This window comes from Triturus cristatus, chromosome 6 (genome assembly GCF_964204655.1).
Source record: "Triturus cristatus chromosome 6, aTriCri1.1, whole genome shotgun sequence".
Classification (NCBI taxonomy): Eukaryota; Metazoa; Chordata; class Amphibia; order Caudata; family Salamandridae; genus Triturus; species Triturus cristatus.
Window position 1 is genome coordinate 651741415 of NC_140589.1, and position 23978 is coordinate 651765392.

Here is a 23978-nt window from a genome sequence, read left to right on the forward strand (position 1 = left end):
TGAGTTTTCCAAGATGTTGGAGCTTGGGGTGATTGAGCCTTCCAATAGTCCCTGGTATAGCCCAATGGTGTTGGTATCAAAAGCTTCCCCACTGGGTAGTACCTCAGAACTGCAGTTCTGTTTGGATTACAGGGGACTCTGTTCAGTCACTAAGACTGAGGTGCACTTCATACCCCAAGCTGATGAGCTCATTGACAGGTTAGAGGCTGCCAAGGTCTTCATCAACTTTGACTTGACATCAGGTTATTGGCAGATTGCCCTAACTGAGGGAGCAAGGAGAGGTCTGCATTATCCACATTGGATGGGCACTTTCAGTTCCAGTTCATGCCCTTTGGGTCAATGAATGCCCATGCCACTTTCCAAATGTTAGTCAAGCTGCATCCTGGCTGGGTTGGAGGTATTCAGTGGTACCGATAAAGATTACATTTCGGTCTTCAGTTCCAGCTGGGAATACCACTTGACCCACCAGAAGGAAGTGCTTTAAGCCCTGCCGCAGCGATGCTTGGCTATCAAGGCCAGTAAGTGACATACAGGGCAGGGCTCTGTTGTGTACTTGGGTGACAAAGTTGGCAGAGGACATGTACATCTAGCCTGAGACTCTCCCAAAACACAGACCAAAGTGAAAGCATTTCTGGGCCACATTGTGTATTAAGGGAGTTTTTTTAAAGAAGTATGCCGCAGTGGACCATCCTAATGAGTGAAGGGGCCACACCCCACACCTTTTGCCTCAAAAGAGGAGGATCTGTCAAGCTGAGGAAAGTTCAGCCGTACAGACACTCTTTGTGTGAGGTTATGAAGCCAGAAGCTAGACATAGACTAAATTTGCAGGATCCTGGCTGCCTGAGTTGAACTTTGCCAAGCTGAAGATGTAACAGCTCCAGTGGCAAAAGCACCTCAAGGTCCTCCTCCTTGTGGTGACAGGGAGGGCCATTGATTACCTCATACATGGGTGGTTCAGATTTTAAGCCCTGAAGTGTCCAGAGCTGAGTGTCTACCACTGACACCTCATTACAGAGTAAGGATGGGTCAGCCATCTCACAGACCTCATGCCACTCTGTAATGAGTGAGGGGCTGCTGCCCTCCCTTAGGTCAGCCTGTGAGGGAAGGCAGCAGTCCTAACCCTCCTGGGACCGCCGGGGAAGAGCTGTGCAGGTAAGTGTGATTTTCTTTTAATGCTTGGTGTGTGCATGTGTGCATGAATATTTGGGAGTGAGTGTTGTGAATGGATGTGTGTGTGTGTATGTGGCAACCAGTGGGTAAATGCATGGGTGTAAGTCAGTGTGTATGTGTGCATGTGTGTTCTAGCCACCCCCCTCCCTGCTAAAATTACCAGCTGCCAATGGCGGTATGGAACCACAGTTGCGGCCCTGACTGAGCTGATTGCCAAAAATCAGCCTATGATTTTAAACTAGCGAGAGGTGTGTCAAAAGGGATTCAACATTCTGAAGGAGGCCATGTGCACAGCACCTGTCCTTAAGGTACTCAACTTCAGTAACAAATTTGTTCTGCAGAGAGATACTTCAGAGCATGTTGTAATGTGATGGTATGTACATATGTAAACTGCACTTTCACTCGGAGGGCATCCTGGTACCGAGCACATTTGAATCTAGCCAAGTCTGGGGCAAATGTGATTGCTTGAAAAACCAGGCCATCAGATTCTTGCAAAATTCAAGAAGTGAGGGGGAGGGGGGGCTTGGATGTGTAGCAGCAGGTCACTCCTTGCTTAAGGAGCAATGTAGGAGAAGGCTGGACCTTCAGATCTGGTTTTCTGAATGCTTTGGATGTGTACAAGTAGCGGTCCAGTGAGAGGAGGTAGCTGGAGGTTTAATGAAAACACTGTATGGTATGCTGTCCCAAAGGTTTGTAGTGCTATGAAAGTGTAGGTGAAGGCCATTCTGAATTGTGCTCATTTGTGTATGGGTAACCAGTGAAGCTCCTGGGGTGAGGTGAGATGTGTGTGCGGCATGGAAAATTAAGTGATTCTGGCTGCCAGGTTCTGAATAGTTTGCAGTCTCCAGGTGTGTTTTTTGTTGCTCCTGCTATGAAGTGTGTTTCCATACTCTAGCTAACTGGTAAAGCTGGCGTGAGTGACAGTTTTTACAGCGTGGTTGGGAGTCATTTGACTATTTTCCTTATTGTTTTCAGAGTTTGGAAGCATGAGGCAGTGAATTGGTTGACTTTAGCGGTTATGTTGAATTTCTAGTCAATGATGATTCAGAGGTTATTGGCATCGGTGGTAGGAGTGGGTATCAGTCCTAGCTATGTCTGCCAGGTGGAGTCCCACAATGAGGAGAACTTCCCAAAGAGCACATCTACATTTCTGTCAATGTTCCTCTTCAGACCGTTGAACTGCATCAATTCTATAATTGTGTTCATGTATACAATAAACTTGTTCTGGGTGTCTTGTTCATGAGTAAGAGAATACGTTTTTGCCATTAGCAGAGTAGAGGACATTGATGTAGTGAGAGAGGAAGATGTTGGCCTGGGGCATGATATAAGGTCAAAGAGGGTCGAGCTCAGGTAGAATCCTTGTGGAATTCAGCAAATGAACTCATGTGTGTCTGAGGTAAAGTGTGGCAGGCTGACTGACAGTGTCCCGCTAGTCAAGAAGGAGCAGATCAAGTGGGTTGTGTAATCTTCTATTCTAATGTTCTGCAGGCTTTGGGATTGGAACACTAAGTAAAATTCCACAGAGATGTCCAGGAGGATGAGGGCAGATGTGTCTCATCTATCAAAGATCATGCAGATGTTGTCTGTGGTTTTGGTATTGTGGTTGGATCTGAATCCGGACTGGGTGGCATTGAGGAGTTGGTGTTTGTTAAGGTATTCAGTGAGGCATTTGTTGATGAGTGTCTGTAAAACCTTGGCCTGGTATGGAAGAAGGGAGATCAGAATGTAGTTGGTGAGCGTAGAGGGGTCTGCTGCAAATTTCTTCAGCAAGGGGAGCACTGTTGGGGTGAAGGTTTATGAAGAGATGGAGGTGTTCAGGAGGGGCGTGAGCTTGCCGATGATGAGCAGAAGCCCACTGAAATAGGTGCGGTTGGGGCAAGTGTCCGATAGGACCCTGTAGTTGATAGACTTCAAGGAGGAGGCTGTTTTATTCTGGGTGGTGTCCAGCTATGAGGTAAGTATTGTTTTCTGAGTTTCATATAGCGTGAACCTGATCCAAAGGTATCAGAGTGCGTTACATGAGCACAAGTTGCGTTACAGACAGACACATTCATTTGTGTTTGGCACGGGGAGATTAAGTGATTTGCCCAGAATCACAGGATGTTGAGCATCTCTAAAAAGACTGGAAGCCAGTTCCCGAAGTTTTGAGGTTGACCGCTCTAACTGTAAGGCCACATCCTCTTTCCTGAGAGCCTATTAGTTCTTTCAATAAGATGAGTTGATTAGCAAGAACTGTTACATCTGGTTGGTGGTTGAATTTGCTGTTTATGGTGGTGATTTTGATGCTGAAAAATAGGGAGAAGCTGTTGCAGAGGTCCTGTATGTCAGGGATCTGTCACTAACACCCCAACCCCCTTACACTGAGCTACACCCACAGACCATGAAGCCTACATTCACAATATTTGGTGCATGTAAAATACACATGCAATCATTACTTAACCAATATTTTCCTACCCTATGTATGTAATGATGACTCCACGAATATGTCAAATGAAGTAGAGAGGTTTAATGGAAGTAAGCAGGTACATCTCATAGCTAGCAAGACTCCTGTATATCTGACTCTCCCTATCAACATTCCAGAAATGCTCGTAGGAATCTAGCAACAGTTACCATAGTAATGATCACAGTAATAGCTGAGATACCACAATGTACAATCTAAAATGCCCATATTTCTTTGTTTTGTTTATATACTTCACTGTGTCCTTTTGCCAAAGGTGCCGATGATTCAAGAACTGAGCACTCTGACTCAGATGTATGCTGACTCAGACGGCAGTGAGACCCTCCTGAGAAAAGCACTTAGAACTCTCCTGCTGTGAGCCGCTTGAGTCGTCACTAAAGCAAAGCACTTAGAACTCTCCTACTGTGAGCTGCATGAGTCATCACTCAAGCCTGGTGCTAAGTGCACATGGAAGACCTCCTGCTGAAACTGTGGGTATGACAGCAGCTTGTCTATTTGAACCGCACCCAAGGCCAAGCAACTTGCTTTGCCTAAAGATTCATCAGCATTCCGATTTCCTGCCTATCGTGAAAGAAGTCAGACCAGCGCTCCCCAGCTGTTAATTACAACCTTCAGAAGAACAGCTCTTCTTTTAGAGCCTCCTCAAGCACAGCGCTCATACAGCTCTCCAAGAGTAGACACTACTTCAAGAAGCATGCACTTACCTGAAGCCATCATCTGCTTCGTGGATGTTCATCGTCTCACCCATCACAGGTATCTGCAAAAGAAAAGAAACCTTTAAGACAAAGATAAGCAGTGCATAGTTACTTTCTCCTCTTGCACATTTTTTGCTTGTTTGACAAATAGACATTGGCACTGTGAGTGAGAACACCTTTCTGACATTTGACTGGTGAGAGCTCATTACTCCTGTGAAGAAACAGGGCATTGAGCTACATCATCAGAAGAGAACTAAACTGCAAGGTAATAGTTGGTATAGGATTAGTACACTGCATATAAGAAATGGCTGTTAAGTACAAGACAAGTACCAGGAATAGTACTAAACGTGGTTTATTGCATATATAATGCACTCACGACCGGAGCCATCCAACCGTGAAGAAACCAACGTCCAGAGTGACGTTAAGCAGGAATGTTCACGAGTGGAAAGCACCGCTCTAGAATGCACACAAAGACATTACATGTTAAGCAAGAGTCGCGTGATACCACGCGACTCGTAATACACAGTAATACATCTCCATAACACCTTCCCCTCTTCAAAGAACAACAAAAATAAATAAATAAACATACATAACATTATTCCAAAACAAAGTCTCTCAATCTACACGAAATTTGTTTGACACGTGATGATCTTTTTGCCGTTGCCTCAGACAATTCACCAATCTCCGTAGCACTGGGCTGAATTTCAGAAGAGGATGGCAAAGAGTCAGGGGCAACAGATTGAGTGAGTTGACTTTCAGATGATTCCAAAACACCACTTGAAAGCGGTATAGACAATGCATCACTATCAGTAACAACAGGTTGAGTGATTCGTGTTGCAGATGGTACCGAAATACCAATGTAAGAAGGTTTCTCATAGATTAAATCAAACCAGTCACAATGTTCAGACTCTGACTCTGAACAGGTATGTTGTCTAATGGCATCAGCTTGAATGGGGGAAACCTTAACAAGAGCTCTCTTGTTCCACCATCCTTTGTTGTCAAGAAGAGCAGAACCTCTACTGACATGAATGACTAACGTTGGAGAAGAAAATTTTGATTGCCCTTTTTGTATCTTTTTGGGATTTTTAATGAGTACCCAATCTCCTCTCTTTAAAGGTTGATCTACAGAATGTTTGCCAGCATCAAATCGTGCTTTCATAGCGTTCTGTTTTATCTTAACATATTCTTGGATGGAATTAGGCTTAAGTGCGACACTATCATCTTTGTGTAGCCAAGTGGGATTAAGATGAGTATGCACTTTCCTTTTCCTAAGCAACATAAAAGGTGCCATACCAGTGGTGGAATGTGGCGTGGTGTTATACGCCCAGACTTTATCATGTACAAAAGATAAAGGATCTAGTCTAGCAGATATTGCAGTTTGAATTCCTTCCTTAATTATTCGATTGCATCTCTCAACCAAACCATTAGAAGAAGGCGAATATAAGGCTACCTTAAAATGAGAAATGTCATGGGTTTTGAGAAAAGAACACATCTTTTGTGACACAAAGTGTGTACCATTGTCAGTGACAATGGTTTTAGGAAAACCTTCAACATCAAAAACTGTTTGCAAAAATGTCATAGCATTATCAGTTGATGCAGCATTACAAAAAGAATAGTATAGCCATTTAGTATAATAATCAATCAGGACAATCAGAAATTTGTTTTCAGAAGGTAAAATATCATAAGGTCCAGAAAAATCCAACCCTACTTTGTCCCATGGGCCTACAGGAAGAGGTACGGGATGCAATGGCGTGGAAAGAGTCTTCCAATGTTTGTCAGAAAGAAGACATTGAGTGCAATTATCAATCATTCCCCTTACATGTGCATCCATAGAAGGCCACCAATAAAATTGTTTTATGCGTTGACATGTTTTCACAACACCAAGATGTCCTTGATGAGCCGACCGAATGATTGCATTTCGTAAGGATTCGGGTGGAACAAACAACTCATGACGCATAACCATATTGTTAACTAAAGAAAGTTCTTCAGAAACATTTGCAAAAGCTTTTAAGTCTGGAGATAGATTTCTGCGTTCAGACCATTTGTTCACAATAAAGCTTTTAACCATGGAAAGCGTGACATCATCATTATACGCTGAATTCCACTCAGACTCAGAAACGGGTGGACATTCTGCAATAGCATCAATTGCAGCAACAACACATTCAACATCATCATCAAAAACAGAATTTTCCTTTAAAGACATTCTTGAAAGACAATCCGCTCTAAAAAAATTTCCCCCAGAAATGTGTTTGATAACGAAGTGAAATTCATGAAGTTTTGACAACAGTCGAACAAGCCTTGCAGAAGCTCTGTTCGACGTGCTGCTTGAAAGCATGTGCATGAGTGGTTTGTGATCCGTGTAGATTTCGAACTCACGGCCCCAAATGTATGGTTTGAATTTTTATATGGCCCAAACACAAGCTAGAGCCTCTCTCTCAATTGTACTATATCTAGTTTCAGCTGGTAAAAGAGTTCTGGAGGCGAAAGCGACAGTGTGTTCAATACCATCTACCCATTGTCCTAAAATGGCCCCAAGACCAGTAAGACTAGCATCTACGGTAAAAAAACATTTTGAGCCATCAGAAAAAGGATGTGGAGCTGGTGAGTCTTCAATGAGCTTCTTAACATGCTCAAAGACTATTTGTAGGTCGTGTGACCAAACAAACTTCACACCCTTTCTCAAAAGATTCCTTAAAGGTTCAACAATTTGAGCATAGCCATGAACAAATCTGGCGTAGTACTCTGCCAGGCCAAGAAATAAATTAAGGGAATCCCTATCGTTGGGAGGGGTGGCCTCTCTAATAGCTTTTATCAATGAAAATTTGGATTTTATGCCATTAGGAGAAATTGTATGACCCAAATAGTCCAATTCTTGAACAGCAAATTTGCATTTATCATGCCTAACCGTCATCCCAGCTCTCTCTAAGACTCCCAACACTCTAGCTAGAATCAGATCATGTTCTGAAATATTGCTGGCAAAAATCAAGATGTCGTCCTGGTAAGCTTATACCCCAGGAATGTCACGTAACAAATTATCCATTAATTTCTGAAAAATGCTAGCAGCTAAGGCTAGACCAAAGGTAAGTCTCAAATATTTGTACGCCCCAAATGGTGTTACAAAAGTTGTTAATTCTTGAGACTTTGGAGACAAAGGAATTTGATGATACGCCGACTTGAGATCCAAAAGGGAAAAAAAACTTTGCCACACCCAAATTAGCAAGCAGATCGTGAATTTTGGGTAAAGGATGACAATCGACGATGATATTATTGTTCAAAGAGCGCAAGTCAGCACATAACCTGACCTCGACAGACTTTTTGCGAACTAAAACTATGAGGGAGACCCATTCGGATGAATCACAAGGTGTGATAACCTCCTCATCACACAAATTATTCAAAACGTTTTTCAATTCATCCCTTGCGCTCAAAGGAAGAGATCGGACTTTGTGGACGATTGGTTGGGCATTGGACTTGAGGTGAATTTCATGCTTGAAACCCACAACTGTGCCAACCTTAGATGGAAAAACCTTTGGAAATTGATTGAGTATATGATCAACTTTATGAATGGACACCGACAAGTCAGCCACCTGAATGTTCTCCAGTTCAAGATTAGAGTAATAATCATCTGGAAGATCACCCAAAGCAATGGGGTGATCCAACCCGGGTTTGAGAATTAAACCCATTTTAGCTTGATCCAACCAACCCAAAATATTTCTACCCTTGAGGGCAACATATACTTTCGTGAAAGTTTTTCTACCAAGGCATTCATTTTTTGAATGAAAGTACCCTAACATGTCGATATCTTTTTCGCCATAAGCTTTGGGATTGACATCAGATACCAAAAGGGACACACTGCTACCCCAATTTGAATGAAATGTTAGGTCCGATAATATGGTGATCGGTGAACCAGAGTCAGCTTTGACCTGTAAAGGAATATTACCAACAATTAATTCACATAATGGACCCTTGACTTTGGAAAAATCAATAGAATCCCATCCTTGTCGCCAATTTGTTAAGTACAAGACAAGTACCAGGAACAGTAGTAAACGTGGTTTATTGCATATATAATGCACCCACGACCGGAGCCATCCAACCGTGAAGAAACCAACGTCCAGAGTGACGTTAAGCAGGAATCTTCACGAGTGGAAAGCACTGCTCTAGAATGCACACAAAGACATTACATGTTAAGCAAGAGTCGCGTGATACCACGCGACTCGTAATACACAGTAATACATCTCCATAACAATGGCGTACTGACGTATGTTTTTCTGTATCTCACAATGTGTCTTTTTTCAAAAACCTAGATGCAATAACCCTTGTGTTCCCTAAAAAGACGTTACCGGGAGATTCCAATTTCCACTCATCCTCCAGGTGCCTACCTTGAGAACTTCATTACAACTCACCCACATGTATACATACACCAGTTGCCTCACAGGTAATTACGTTCACTTCACTAAGGGACAGGGTAAGAGTGGTAGACGCTATAATGTAAGGCCAAAACTAGAAGGAAATGCAATTTTTTGTATGCATTCCTTTTTGTTTTTCACATAGGTCGACAACTTGGCAGGGGATCTACGCACCTATCCACAAGGGCCCTCTCCCCTTTTATGACCAGACCACTAACTTGCGCAATTAATAAAAAATGATAGGTATGGTCAGTAAGTGAGATTGGTTCCACATCATCTCTGCAAGGCCTCCTTTCTCTCCAGGTAAGAGACTGGTGACTAGTGCTGACACTGTAAGGGGTTGGTTGAGCTGGAAGGGCCACTGGTTGAGGTGAAATCTTTCACAGTGGAGTACATTTCATGACTTCTGGTGGCACTGCTTTGATGTGGTCCACCAAGGCAGTGTGTTTAGTGCTCCGGATTAGTTGGTGGTAGAGTTTTAGAGTGGACGTGGGTGCCCTTTTATCTTCATTGTCTTTGTTCACTCTCCTTCTGCACGTCAGTTGTTTGCAGTGATGGTTTAGCAACCTGAGTTCCTTTGAATACCAACTTGCTTGGGGTTTGGATCTTTTTTTTAAATTGTTTTTATTGTTGTGCTAGGGTAGGAGTGGAAAGGTGACCCAGTTGTTTTCTTGATGACTTAGTGAATGCAGTTGCTATGTTCAAGCTGGTGGGTATTAAGAGCTCTGGTACAGTCCTTGTCTAGGATATTGTTCCAATTCTGGCAGGCCATTCTGTAAGTGGTTCATATGTATTTGAATGGGATGGGAATGCTGAACTTAAGCTGTACTTAACAAGGGTGTGATCAGTCCAGGTGAATGGTGTGGTTTATTTGCCTTTGATATTGTTGAAGGAGATGAAAATGGGGTCAAGGATGTGCCCGGTGACTTGGGTAGGTCCTTTAATTCACTGGGTGAGTCCCAGGTTTCCAAGATCATCGTGGAGTGTTTTTGAGTTGTGGTTAGTGGGATTTTCTAGGTGGAACTTTAGGTCTCTGAGGAGGACGTAATTGCCTGCGCTGTGATAGAGTGGCACAACAAAGTCTGCAGTGGTGTTAGAGAAATTGGTGTGTAGTGACTTAAGGTAGAGCTGGTGGTTATGTGCAGCCTGAAAGGCAGGTACTGCATGCTAACGGAGGATGTGTCAGTGGCAATGGTGCAGCTGATGGTGTCCTTGTGAATGATGGATATTCTACCTCCAGGCTTGTGCAATCAGTCTTGTCTGGTGATCTTGTAGCTGGGAGATGGCTGTGTGGAAGTCGGGTGGTGCTGTAGGGTTAATTCAGATTTCCATGAGGAACAGCAGTTCTGAAGCGTGGTCAAGCAACAGCTCCCAGATCTCCATGCCGTTTTTGATGACAGAGCAGGTATCAAGGAGCCTGGTGGTGGGAGGATGTGAGTGTGAGACCGAGGAGTTTTGGATGCTGTGGTTGTAGGAAATGTGTATAAGGAGTGCAGGAGTGAACATGAGAACTTCCAGGACATGCAGAAAAACACTGCCTTAATGTTGTTGGGTACAGGGTGACAGTAACATGTGATATCTGGGCTTGACATGTTGGTGGGTTGCTAGGGAGTAGTGGTGGGTGGGAGTAGGACCATGGGTCCTGGTGCTGGGCACAGATAGATCGGGTGTAGACAGGTTTGTTTTTGACGTGCCTTTGGCACACCAGCGGTGCACCCACTTCATGCGTCTGTCATTAAATAGATTCTGGGAAAGGGGAGGAGTGCAAAATGAGGTGAGAGGGGCTATGTGGGGCATGGGAAGGTAAGGAGTGCTGGGGTGAAGAAGTGAGAAATTAATTGCACAAATAAAGGGCAGTGACAAAGAGAGAGAAAAGGCACAAGCAAAGGGCATGGACATAGAGAAATGTCACAAAACAAAGCAAGAAGACAAGTGAGTGAATCAATAAAAGAGAAGAGAATTGGCAAAACACAAATGCAAGAACATACCTAGAAGAGCAAGAGAGAGAAAGGGTGAGAGAGAAAGAGAGAGAGAGAGAGAGAGAGAGAGAGAGAGAGAGAGAGAGAGAGAGAGAGAGAGAGAGAGAGAGAGAGAGAAGTAGCAAAACAGGAGGCTCAATGCGTTGGATCAGGGTTCAAAAGGGTTTTGCCTGTATGGAGTTCAAGGCACAGTTAAATTCTAGGGAGGGCTAGGAATAGCACCTGCTTAAACATATGGCCTGAGACAGTTCAATCACAACTTAATAAGGACAGCCTAGATCAACCTGTATCCTTCACCATCAAGCAGAAAGCTAAAGCTCAGAGAGCAAAGGGGGAGTGTAATTGAAAGGAAGCATTTGCAGTGTCTAGGCACTGAAGAAACTGAGGCTACACGTGTTTTGCCTAATTTCCATGCTTAGCCGGGACATAGGCCTCTCAGGTTTCTAATGTCAATACTGGGTTGGAATCCTAATCTGCTGAGGTGGTCCATGGCCCTAGAGGTAGATTAATGATGTAAGAGAAGCCTTGGGACTGATCACTCCAATGCTGATTGTCTTTCTAGTTTTTCTGCCTTAGTGATAAGAAACTCTTATAGGGGTGGGTAGTTCTCCCCACCTTCTGCTGTGGGTGACCCGTGTAGGAAATGGTCATCGTTAGTGTGGATTTTTGTCCTATCTTTGTTGATACTCTGTTCACTTTACACCTGTTTACCAGGAGTAAAGTGCCTGTGCTCCCTCTTTTACCTTTTAATATAGTTGAATCGGTATACTCTTAATTGGTACAATTTACTTTGCTTACAGGACCATAATATGTGGTACAAAGTGTACCCAGAACCTTTATGTTGAATACAGCCAATGAACTGCGGCACTAATTGTGCCATTTGCTACACTGGGAGTGTAACCGTGGCTTCAGGCCTACCATTGTAGCTTGATTGAAGCAGTGTAAAAACTATATTTCGAACCGTCAAAATAATCCCATTGGCAGGTCTAAACCTACCTTTTAAAAATTAATGTCACGGGGCGTGGCTTGAACGCCGAAGGAAATGGCCGCTGCCTACCGGAGCTCCGTGACGGAGTAGTGCGTTCGACTTCCCCCAGGGCTGCCTTCCTTCATGTCGAACTTCCCAGGTTGTGGGATCATGCTCCGGATTTCTGCCTGCACTATTTGAGTCGTCAATGCAGCCTAAATGAGAGCGGAATCGGCTGCTTTTTGGTTCCTGCGTCTATCGAGGCTCCGTGAACGCCGCGGCCGCCATTTTGGATGCCGGTTTCCCGCGTTTCGTCCTTGAAGACTTTCCTCACATCCATTGTTTAGGTGACTGACGGTGAGCGTTTTTTGGCCCCAATTGTTTGCATCTGGGTTTCTATGTCTTCCTGACGTCGTGGTATAAAATTACTGACTTTGGCTTTCGGTACATTAATGAAGTAGGTTAGGCACCTCCACCTCATTGGCTAATTTTTCAGAAGCAAGCTATTTTACCCGCATTTCTTGGTGTTCCATCTCTGGAATTGTATGGCAATGCCTCGCACTAGCCGTGGTGGCGCCCAGCAGCCCAAGTCTTCGTCTATGGCGGACCCTAATCCTTACAGTGTGTTGCAGGAGTCTGTGGAAGAGCCCGGCTCTGAAATTGCTAATTCTGCGCCTCTGCCTTCCGTTCCTTCATGCTCCAGTAATAAGTCACTTTCTAAGATTCCCTCTGCCTCTTCTGCATCTTCGAGTAAAAGAACAGAAATCAACCCTCCTTCTCCTCCTAATGTTTCACCTACGCTTTCAATGGAACTTTTATTGGATGAAATTCGCTCTCTTAAGCCATACATGACAGAGACTAATTTTCGCCTCCAACGACTTGAGGATAATTGGTCAAATACTGAGAAGAGAGTTGATGCCCTGGAAATTCATGTTGACTCTATTCAAGCTGCTACAGATCACATTCCTGTTATGCGAAGGGAGATTATGCATCTGTCACAACAAGTGGAGAATTTGGAAAACAGGAATAGGCGCAATAATCTACGCATTTATGGTCTTGCGGAAGGAATTGAAGGTCCTGACCCCTTGTTATTTTTCCGCTCTTTTTTGCCAAAGCTTCTCGGGTTTCCTGCCACACCTCCTCTCAACATCCAACGAGCTCACCGCCTGGGTCATACTCCGAGCTCTTCTGCTTCGTCCTCTTCTTCGTCCTCTCATGGGAAGCCAAGAGGTGTTATTTTATATTTTTTGGAGTATACCGACCTGCTTAAAGTCTTGCAAGCTGCCAAGCAGAAAGGAAAGATTCTTTGGAACGGCTCTAATTTATTTTTTGCCCAAGACTATTCTAAAGCCACGGCAGATCGCCGAAAGAAATTTTTGGACATGAGGCCTGCTCTCCGTAACTTGAATGCTCGTTATGGGTTGTTTCATCCATGTCTGTTCAAGGTCACGTATCAAAACAAAACAACTAATTATGAAGATCCTGCACTTCTTCAGCATTTTTTGGACACATGTAGAGATGAATCTATGGACATGTCTCGATCGTAAATCCGGCCAACGTATTGTCCTTTGTTGTGTTCCTCTGTGTTATGCTTGGGTTTTTGCATTTTTCTTCTCTATGTCCCGTACATAACTTTGGTGGTTAACACTTTTTCTTCTTGTTTCCTTTGTAGATATATTATTGATTCCCTTCCTCCTGCCTTACTCATTGTCCCTGGAGGTCGTCGTCCTTCGTACCTTCGTCAGTCTTGGAGTTGTCCGTCTTGGTATGCTGCCTTTTCCTATGTGGCTTCACCCTCCCCATCCTCAATGTTTACCTGTGGTATGTCTTTATGATACATTATATTGCGTTCTTTTATCATGTCTTTTGGTTCTTTGTTTCTCTCCTCGCATAACGGTGTTGTTTTGTAATGTTTATTCTCTTATGGCTTTTTTCTCAGTTTCTCCTCCTTCCATGTTCCTTTTTTCTCTCCTCTTTTCTTACCGTTACATTACACATATTGCTAGTGTTGTTTCTCTGTCTCTTGTTCTAATTCTCTTTATTATCTCTTTTTCTCCTACTGTGTTCCTAGTTTTCTTTTTATCTCACTTTCAGTTATGTTCCTGGCGTTTATTGCTTCTCTTATCTCTGATTCTCTCTCGTTTTTCCTTATCTCTTTCTATTTACATTTTCTTAATCTTCATTCATTCTCTTATCCTAAACTTCTGTGCTGCATCTTCTCATTTTTCTTCTCATGCCAATGTTATTTCTCTCCAATTTTTATATGATGATTGTCTGAGTATTCATTTATTTGATTGTCTTATACACAAGAGTTATTATTGTTATGAGCTATATATTTAGATGTCGTTAAATATTTTTACTTGGAATGTTAAGGGTTTGGGTTCCCCCATTAAGCGGCAAAGAGTTTTATCTCATCTAGCAAATTTAAAAGGAGATATTGTGCTGTTACAAGAAATCCATATACAAGAAGTTGAAGTTGCCAAGTTACGTCGTAATTGGGTAGGTCATGTATTTGCTTCTCCTGGTTCAGGGAAACGTAATGGTGTTGCAATTCTCTGTCATAAGCGGTTAAATATCAAACTTATAAGTCAAACCAAGGATTCTGAGGGTAGATGGGTCATTGTATCTGTATTAATTGATAAAATCCCTCTAACTATTTTTAATTTGTATGCTCCCTCTACATATGATAAATTATTTTGGCCCCAGATATTAGTCTCGTTAATGCAATCCTCTGATGATTATCTGATTTTAGGAGGAGACTGCAATATGGTTATGGATCCCCTCTTAGACCGCAATTCACACTCACGTTTCTCACCATCCTCCATTCATACTCAATTTACATCCACTATATCCCAACGCTCCCTTGTTGATTCTTGGAGACTCTGCCATCCTACACTTCGTGAATATACATATTACTCACCAGCCCATTCTTCACAGTCCCGGATTGACTACATTTTTGTTTCTAAAGCCTTGATCCAACACATTACCAGATCTGAAATAGGTTCCATTTTAATTTCTGATCATGCTCCAGTTTCTCTATGCCTTGATCTGCTTCCCCCCATAAAAGGTACCAGGAGATGGAGGTTTAATAATTCTCTCCTATTAGATCCCAAATTCACCCCAGCCTTCCTTGACTTCTCATCCCTATTTTTTGCTGAAAATGAGTCTCCTTTGATATCCCCTCAGGTACTATGGGATACTTTTAAAGCTGACTCTAGAGATTTCATTATCTCGTTTGTTTCCCATAAAAGGCGCAATGCTTCCCATTCTTTACAGCTAATTAATACGCAAATTAAGCAATTAGAACATTCTTATTATTTAACTAAGTCTCAGTCTGATTTAGATAAACTTCTTAAGGCCAAACTCTCCTTTAACAAACTCTCTACGGAATCTGCTAACCTAATCCTACTTAAATCCAGTGCCAAATATTATTGTGCGCAAAACAAGGCAGGCAATCTTCTTGCCAAGTATCTTAAAGTCAAGCAAGAGCGCACCAAAATTGAGTCTATTGTCTCCTCATCGAATCTCATTCTTCACAAAGATGAAGATATTCTGGCGGAATTCACTAATTTTTATCAAACTCTGTATACTCCGGAATCTCCTCCTCTGTTAACAGATATTGATCGTTATTTATCTTCCATTCCTCCTCCTTCGTTTCCAGACACTGACTTTGTCCCATTGGAGGCAGATATAGGTTCTAAGGATATTTTAGAGTCCATTCGAATAATCAAAAAAGGTAAGGCTCCTGGGCCAGATGGCTTTACGATAGAATTTTATTTACATTTTGCTAATTTGCTTGTTCCTAAACTTCATCGATTATTTTCATTTTTTATAGCGTCCAAAAAATCTGAAGGGTCTTTTCAAGAGGCTTTAATTTGTCTCCTACCTAAGGACAATAAAGACCATACTTTATGTAAAAATTATAGGCCCATCTCTTTGATCAATTTGGATTATAAGATCTTTGCAAAAATTCTTGCACTCCGCCTTGATAAAATTTTACCTAGCATAATTGGTAAGGAACAATGTGGTTTCATTAAAGGTCGTCACCTTTCTGACAACACTCGCCTCTTTTTTAATGTGCTGAGTAAATCCCATTCCTATCAGCATTCTTTAGCCGCTGTTGCGTTAAATGCTGAAAAAGCATTTGATAGGGTTAACTGGCAGTTTATGCTTGCAGTTCTTGTTTGGTTTGGTTTTGGCCAGAAATTTCTTGCTTATGTCTCTTTGTTATATTCTTTTCCTAGGTCCTTTATCTTGGCCAATGGTCTCGTCTCCTCTTCGTTCCCTCTCTTCAGAGGTGTCCGGCAAGGCTGTCCTCTCTCTCCTCTGCTTTTCATTTTGGCACTAGAACCGTTCTTGATAAAAATTCGTATGAATACAGATATTACTGGTTTCCCATATGGGGATAAGTATTTGAAACTTTCTGCCTATGCAGACGATATTCTCTTATTTATTTCCAATCCACAGTCCTCTATTCCATCCTTTTTATCTGAAGTATCTAATTTTGCGAAAGTCTCAGGTTATAAGCTTAATGTAGATAAATGTGAAATTCTCCCCCTGAATAAATTTTGTTTTCATGCAGACTTTTTGACTTCTTCTTTTCATTGGAGTCCGGTTAAGATAAAATATTTAGGCCTATGGTTTAAATCCTCTATTAAAGACACTGTAGCACTTAATCTTAAAAACCTCCAAGCATTGTTACTAGACTCTACGACTCGTTGGCATCCCTTGTTTTTATCCTGGTGGGGAAGACTAGACTCGATTAAAATGATGTTAGTTCTCATTATTTTGTTTTACCTGTCTAACCTTCCAGTTAATATCCCTAAGTCTTGTTATAAGAATATCTATTCTACGCTCTCTAAATTCCTATGGCAACATAAAAAGGCTAGAATGTCCTTTGCAAAACTTAAATGCCCTAAGCAGTTGGGTGGAGTTAATTTTCCGGATTTTGCCTCTTATCATTCCTCATTTTTCCTTAAACATTCTATCCCCTTATTATCCGAGCAGGTATCCGACGCCCAGTCAAGGCCTTTGTGGGTAGAGATTGAATTGTCTTTTTTTCATCCTTTTACCTTTGAAGAATTTGTATCATTGTCCCATATTCCCAATAAATTCTCTCTCCCTATTCTTAAAAATTCTCGGAAAACTTTTTCTCCTCTCATACTAACTGGCTTAGATGACCGTTCGCGTTTTTTACAATCTCCCTTGTGGTATAATCCTCTTATTAAACTTCGAAATAGGATACTTTTTTGGAGGGATTGGCATGATCTTGGTATACTTTGGACTCATCAATTGTTTGACAAGGGCACATGTATTCCCTTTTCTATCCTTCAATCTCGTTTTTCTCTGCATGTATCACATGCATCTAAGTATGAGCTTTTACGTGAGGTTTTGCAAAGTAGGTATAATGTTCTTTCTGATTCCATCACTCACACTAACTTTTCTCCTCTCTCTATCCCTTGCTTACTGGCTTCTTCTTCTGCCTCCCAGATATATGCAAAATTGAGAGACACTACTAGTATTAGCGATAAATCTAAAACAGAATTGGACTGGGAATCAGATGTAGAAGACACTTTCTCTGTCTCGCTGTGGCATAGGGTCTGGACTAAGATAAGGAAAACCTCTAGAGCAGCAAATACGACCCAAACGTTATTTTTTATTTACAACAGACTTTTGGTTACTCCTGTCAAATTGCATACAATTGATCCTTCCATTCCCTCCTCTTGCTGGTCTTGCTCAGCGTCAGGGGCGGATCTTAAGCACATGTTATTTAAGTGTCCGAGGATTCATAAATTTTGGTCTGATGTGTGGGCTCAGATCAATAGGATTTTTTCCACCTCTTTCCCTCTTACACTGTCACATATCTTTTTAGGTAGTCTTTCAGGCATATGGTCCTCTCTTACCACTAACACGTCCATTATTGATTTACTTTTAGCTGTAGCGTTTCAGCAAATCACTAAATCTTGGAAGGATACCTCGAATGTTTCCTTTCAGGCTTGGTGGTATGGAGTTTGTTATCATCACAGACTTGATAGAGCCTACGTTTACCCCATCACACTTGCTATTAAGCGTGATTTATTATGGCTCCCCATCACAGATTTCCTAGATGTGTCTGCTCGACTCCTACCCTTACATAATCCGTGTACAGAAGAAGTTCCCAAACCCCCTTGATGACATTCCTAATGGTTTTATGTGCATATTTTTATCGTTTAAATTATAGCTATTGTGTATATCTTTATTGGAAGAGTTTTTGTACGCCAGATGCACTCTTAATTTTGTGTATAATTTTGTGTGGCAATGATTACATTTCTATTGCAATTGCTTCTGCTATATTTGATGATGCCTTCTACCTTTTTCTTTTCTACCTCTCTCCCTTGTCTTTTCCTGCTCTCTCTTAAATATGACGTTTTATTTTTCTACTTGAGATTAGTCTCAATACTATGCTTTGTTGATAACATGTTGTAAATGAACTTTAATAAAATCTTCTTTAAAACTTAAAAAAATTAATGTCACCCCAAAGTGGGCCTTATGACCCATTGCAGACAGGAAGTGCTACAAACGTGGATAGGGTTACTCCAGGAATCTTTTACCATATTGTTTCACCTTTGTACCCTCACCCACTAGCTAGCACCAGGCAAAAATATGGCCTCACCTGGCACCGTCTTTAGAAAAACTTTCTAGACTAGAGGAAGAATAAAAGAAGAATTAACCTGGTTTCAGTGACCTGAGAGGATGTCTGAGAACAGGGGATGCTCCCTCTTATACTCAGGGCAAAGAAGTGGGGTCAAATGGTCATAAGGCAGCCCTAATGTTTAAGCTGCAGGGATACACCAAGGTATAATAGGCAATTCCTGCAACTGTCCAGCTAACCGTGCTGGTGGCCTCTGATGGAGTGAGTCCTGACCCACAAGTGGGGTTCTTGAGGTCCTTGAATTCTGGGCTGTGTCTGGCTCAAGTTGTCCTACCTCCCCTGAAAACGTGGGACTTTGAAACATTTTCAACTTCACAACCTCCAGAGGACAGGGACAAACCTGCCAAGATGATTCAACCAAGGTGTGTTGTCACTGGGTTGAAGGATTTCAAGCTCTTAAAAAGTGTGAAAGTTAAAATCTTGACTGGGCGAAGCTGTTAGAAGTATCCGACTGTCGAGGGACCTTCCATTGGTATGAAAATTCAAATTTCCGTCTCTCAGAGCTTTCCTGACAAAATCCAACAGCTACACCAGGACCACATCCAGTGGCTACCTGAATTCACAGACCTCTCCTCAGCTACAGCCTATTGCCTTGGTCTGCTTAAGATTTTGAACTTCCATATTTGAAACCCACTATAAAACTTGCGACCGGGTGGAACTTGGTTCCTTTAACCAATCCAACCATTAGTCCATTATGATTGGCCTCAAATTACACCTAGGTCCTGGTCTATCATGACCAGTTGCCTACATATATTCATATTGACATAAACAGACACTCTTTACAATTGCCCTTTACAGGTGACCCCATCAGTATTATCTGTGGTCTAGTGTGAACGTCTTAGTAATCACTTCCAGTTCCATTCAAAACCTAACTATATTAGGGTACGTTTTGGCCTTTGGGCATGTTAGATTTAGTATTCCCATTCAAACGTAACCACATTTGTAAAAGCGTTGGGCTTTGAAGGGTAAAATCTACTATTATATTTAATAATATTTACTAATGTAACAAAAATGTTCTAAAATATCTTAAGCATGAGCATAAATAAAAAAATGCTGTGAAAACTATATACAAATTATATAACCAATTTTACCTTTTAAATATGACAATGTTAAGAAAACTATAACTAAGTTACAAATTGACAAAATTGCAATACAGTATGTTTATATAAACGTATAACTACAAATATAAATATATGTGCAGTACAACTACATGATATATGTAATGCAAAATATTCTGAATTAAATATTGATTTCCTTGGCACTAACAAAATCTAAAAAAACTTTAGTAATGACAGAAAAATAAATTGTAAGAAAAATGTTATATATTGACAGGGATGCTTAGAAAATGTATCTAACACTGCAAATCTAACTACATTGGTGAAAGCGTTGGACTAGGATAAGGTGAGAGTTACTATTCTCTCTGAAACTTAACCACACAGGGGAAAGTGTTGGACTTTGAGGAGTGACGTTTACTAATCCCACTCCAAAATTAACTGCATTGGGTAAAGCACTGGACATTGATGGGTTCTGATTTACTAGTCCAACTCCAAAATTAATGACACAAGTGTTGGAATTTGATGGGTACAGATTTAAGGCCTTCTTAAGAGTTTGGAGGTGCGGGAACAGGACCGTCCCGCTCCTGCAACACCAAACCCATGTACAAACCACCCGGCAGGTCTGGTGTTTTCTTCTGCCTGGCGGGTGCTTCTTTAGCATTCCCAGAGCAGTGACTATGAAATCAGCACCGCAATGGGAATGTTAAAGGCAGTAGCTGCACGGCATGGACTGATGCTTTCACTGACAAATTAATAGAAAGGGTGTTTGTCCACATTACATCCAGCCCCAAATTAAAGAGCCATTTTCTAATATGGCACAGTCATGGGAGAGTCAGATTTATGTCCAACGAAACTAGTTCCCTGAGACCTTATCTATAGGATTCCATTGCAATTCAATAATATTTATTAGATCAGACTAAAGTTGATCACAAAAGATAGCCACATTACAAAATACACAGAAGAAAACATTACATATGTTTACATTAAGCAATTTGTACAAGGGACTGTGAAAGCCAAGGCACGAAGTGTAGTTAAGAGTGAATGAACATTAGTTAGAATAACAGAGCCTTCCACTGGTGTAGGATACTTATCGAGAAGCAGCCAACTGAAATACAGGTTACATAGCCATTAATTTGCTGTAGAAAATGCAAAGCACCTTTATACTTTGTAAACTTCTGCCTACATAGTAGAGACAATAAGAATCTCCTTGTATAAGAAGATAAATAATAATTGCAAAAGAAAACCAAAGTGCAATAAAGTCTAAGTTGATTGTTCATGACATGGGCAAATACATTTATCAGCAGGTGAGTACTGCCCTAATGGAAAACATAGCAGGCAGCTAATTGTCCCTAATCTATTTCCAATTCAGGGGTGGACCTTAATCTAACCCAGTAAACTGAAGGTCCCAAAGCTCCCAAGTCACCAATCTGTTTCAGTGCGAGGTTGAAATATACTGGAACAAGTGAAATACTCTGTGGTAAACTGAGTATTGATCTTATAAAATGTTTTTCTCTGGCTATAAGCAAAGGTGATGGAGCCATACCCCACACCTCTGCCCCATACAAGTCTGCTGACTGGACTGCAGCCGTATATACTTCTAAGACCAGAGAAACTGCCTTCTGGGAGGTAGCACTATGCATTTCTGCAATTGTAGCTAATTTTAGCAATATGGTAGCCTTACGCTTCTTAATATGCGGGGACCACGACAGGGAATTACTGATTCTAATTCCCAAGTAATCAGAGTGATTGACTTCCTTCAATATAGTGTTCCCAAGTATTACATTTTTATGAAATGATTTATGTGGTCTTATTGTCATAAATTTAATTTTCTGTGAACTCATCTCTAGGCTCCTTTGATTACAAAAATCTTGGAATTTATTTAACAGGTTCTGAATTCCAGCTATGGTTCATGATATGAGCAGGGTGTTATCAGCAAACAACAACCCTGGGATGAGGATGTCATCGAGTTTTGGAACATCAAGGTTACAATCGATTAGATGTTTGAATGCATCATTTGTATGCAAGGAAAAGAGAGTCAGGACAAGAAAGCATTGTTGATGCAACATTTGAGTGACTGGAATCCTCTCTGTTAGGTCTCCATCCTTGCCCCAGCTAACTTGATCATAGTTAATAAACTTTGAAAATTGATTACTATTATAAATGGAAAAAAATTCAAAAATGCATAAAAATGTGTCTTTAACCCCTTCCCTGCTCATGACGGAACGACTCCGTCATGAGCCACGGGTGCCATGTGCTCATGACGGAGTGGTTCCGTCATGCTGCGGCCGTTGGCGGCCGCTTCGCCCACGCGGCGCTAATTCCCCGTCTGTGCGGGCGATTAGCGCCGTGGGCGGAGTCATGACGGAACCACTCCGTCATGAGCACAGCTCAACCGTGACTCATGACGGAGTGGTTCCGTCATGAGCACGGCGCCACCGTAGTGCCCCCAAACCCCCCCAGCGCCGCGGCAGAATTCCTGCCGCAGCCAAGGGGTTAAATATAAACCTAAAGAACATAAATGCAAAATACACAACATTAGAAAAATACTCAAATTACACCAACCCCTTAATTAAAAGCAATACATATATTGTAAGAAATTCCATTCAATTATTTTAATTAATAAAAATCAAATCAAAATCTTTATGTCAAATTACTTTTTAATTATAATTTTAAAATGAAATATAAAACATATATATCATGCAACATTTAAATTTTGTATAACTAAAAACAAAAAATGTGAAGATATATTTTCCTAAACAATAATGTATTATGATAAATAAAAAGAAAAAAGAAAAATGTACACAACAATAATTTAAAAAATATCAAACGTAAAAAATAAAACAAATATTTCTTCCTGCCATATTCCCCTATAAATCTAGCATCCCACTTCAAAAATTATATCTCAAAAATCGAAATATTTAAAAAACCAATAGAATATATTACAAGAACACAAAAAAACATAAAAACGAAATAACTTTTGATGACATGTTACACATCAATATAACAAACACACTGAAAAATAATTTAAAAAAACTCTAATCTTCTCTGCAATATTCTGATCCACAGCATTTTGAAATTTACATTTGAAGGTATTTTTTTTCACTAAGAACATTCTCTGAAAAGAGATTCATATCAGGATGTTATGCAGATTTTTGTAGTATAGAATTATGATTAATAAAACTTTGAACATCTGTGTCTACTGTAATTATTCACCTTATTTATTTCAGAAGTTGTAAATAATATTTGGCCATATGTTCTTCAATTCATAAGCTTCTACTTTTAGTTATATTGTGGTTGAATTTAATATTGATGATGGTTAGCATGTGATTGTTTTTCAAGGGTCCATGCCATCTTTTAAGAAACAACACTATTTCGGATTTTGCCCTATCTGGGGTGCTGCAACTGATATATGCAATATCTGAAGAAGTACTGAGATTGCTGTTTGAAAATAGTTATATAAGAATTACTTGTGATATGAGATGTCACTGACACTTTATTTAATCTCTGCATATAAATACTCTTATAAGTTTGTCCTATTGTTTTGAGCTTTTTGCATTGTTATATTCTTGGGTAATTAACTTCAAATATTTTAATATCTCTTTTTATGTTCGAAATAATCAATTTTGATGCAAACTATCACTGTAGGCATTGAATACAATTTTGATCTTGTTTTGGTCTACTAATCTCATCAATCTTGTATTCCTTGCTTTGTTCCATCTGGTTGCAAACTTTTCCTACCCTGGTGAAGAATATTGATATCTTAGGATCAAGGTGTGCCAGTTTATGTTATGTGAGGCATTCTCAGATGCGCACAATTATGTAGAATACTTACTCTGCTAAAATAGTGCTTGAAACGTTCTCTCCATTGTATTTTCTTTGGCAGGACATACTTACCTCTATGCAGAAATGTTAAGTTCTTAAAGTTTCTATTTGTCTAGTTTGTACTGAAAACAGACTGTTAGATTATCTGACCACTTTGGAATGCTTTATTACAATGACAACATTTGACCAAACAAGAAGACTCAGTTTGTAGAACTGATTCCTCTAAAAATTCTCTAAATCACTTGCTGAGCACCACATTACCCATTGCATCCTATTTGTAGGAATTTCAAGTGAAATCAGCACCATTTTAGTTTATATGAGATGTGGTATGAGGGCAAACATTTATCCAAGCCAAGAGGACTATCTACTACCATATATGAAAGCAGGAGAAGAGTATGTATGATTATGAAAATAAACAAATAAATCTTCATTGTTCTGTATACTGTTTCGAAGTTAGATGAGGCAGGTGGAGTTTCAATGTGCTGTAAATACATTTTGTAAATGTTTTTCCTAGCATCAAAAAATGGTAATTTTAATTGTGTTAATTTCTGTATTATTAAACCACTTAAATACCTCCTATAGTACTATGGCCATAAGACAAAAAGAAGTGGTGTGTGGGTTATGTTATATTGGGCCATAATGACATGCAAAGAATATCTTATGCATTCATTTCAAGATGTAATGATTGAGCAACTATTGCCATCCCTTTCAATGTTTCCTATGACAGCATTAATCCTT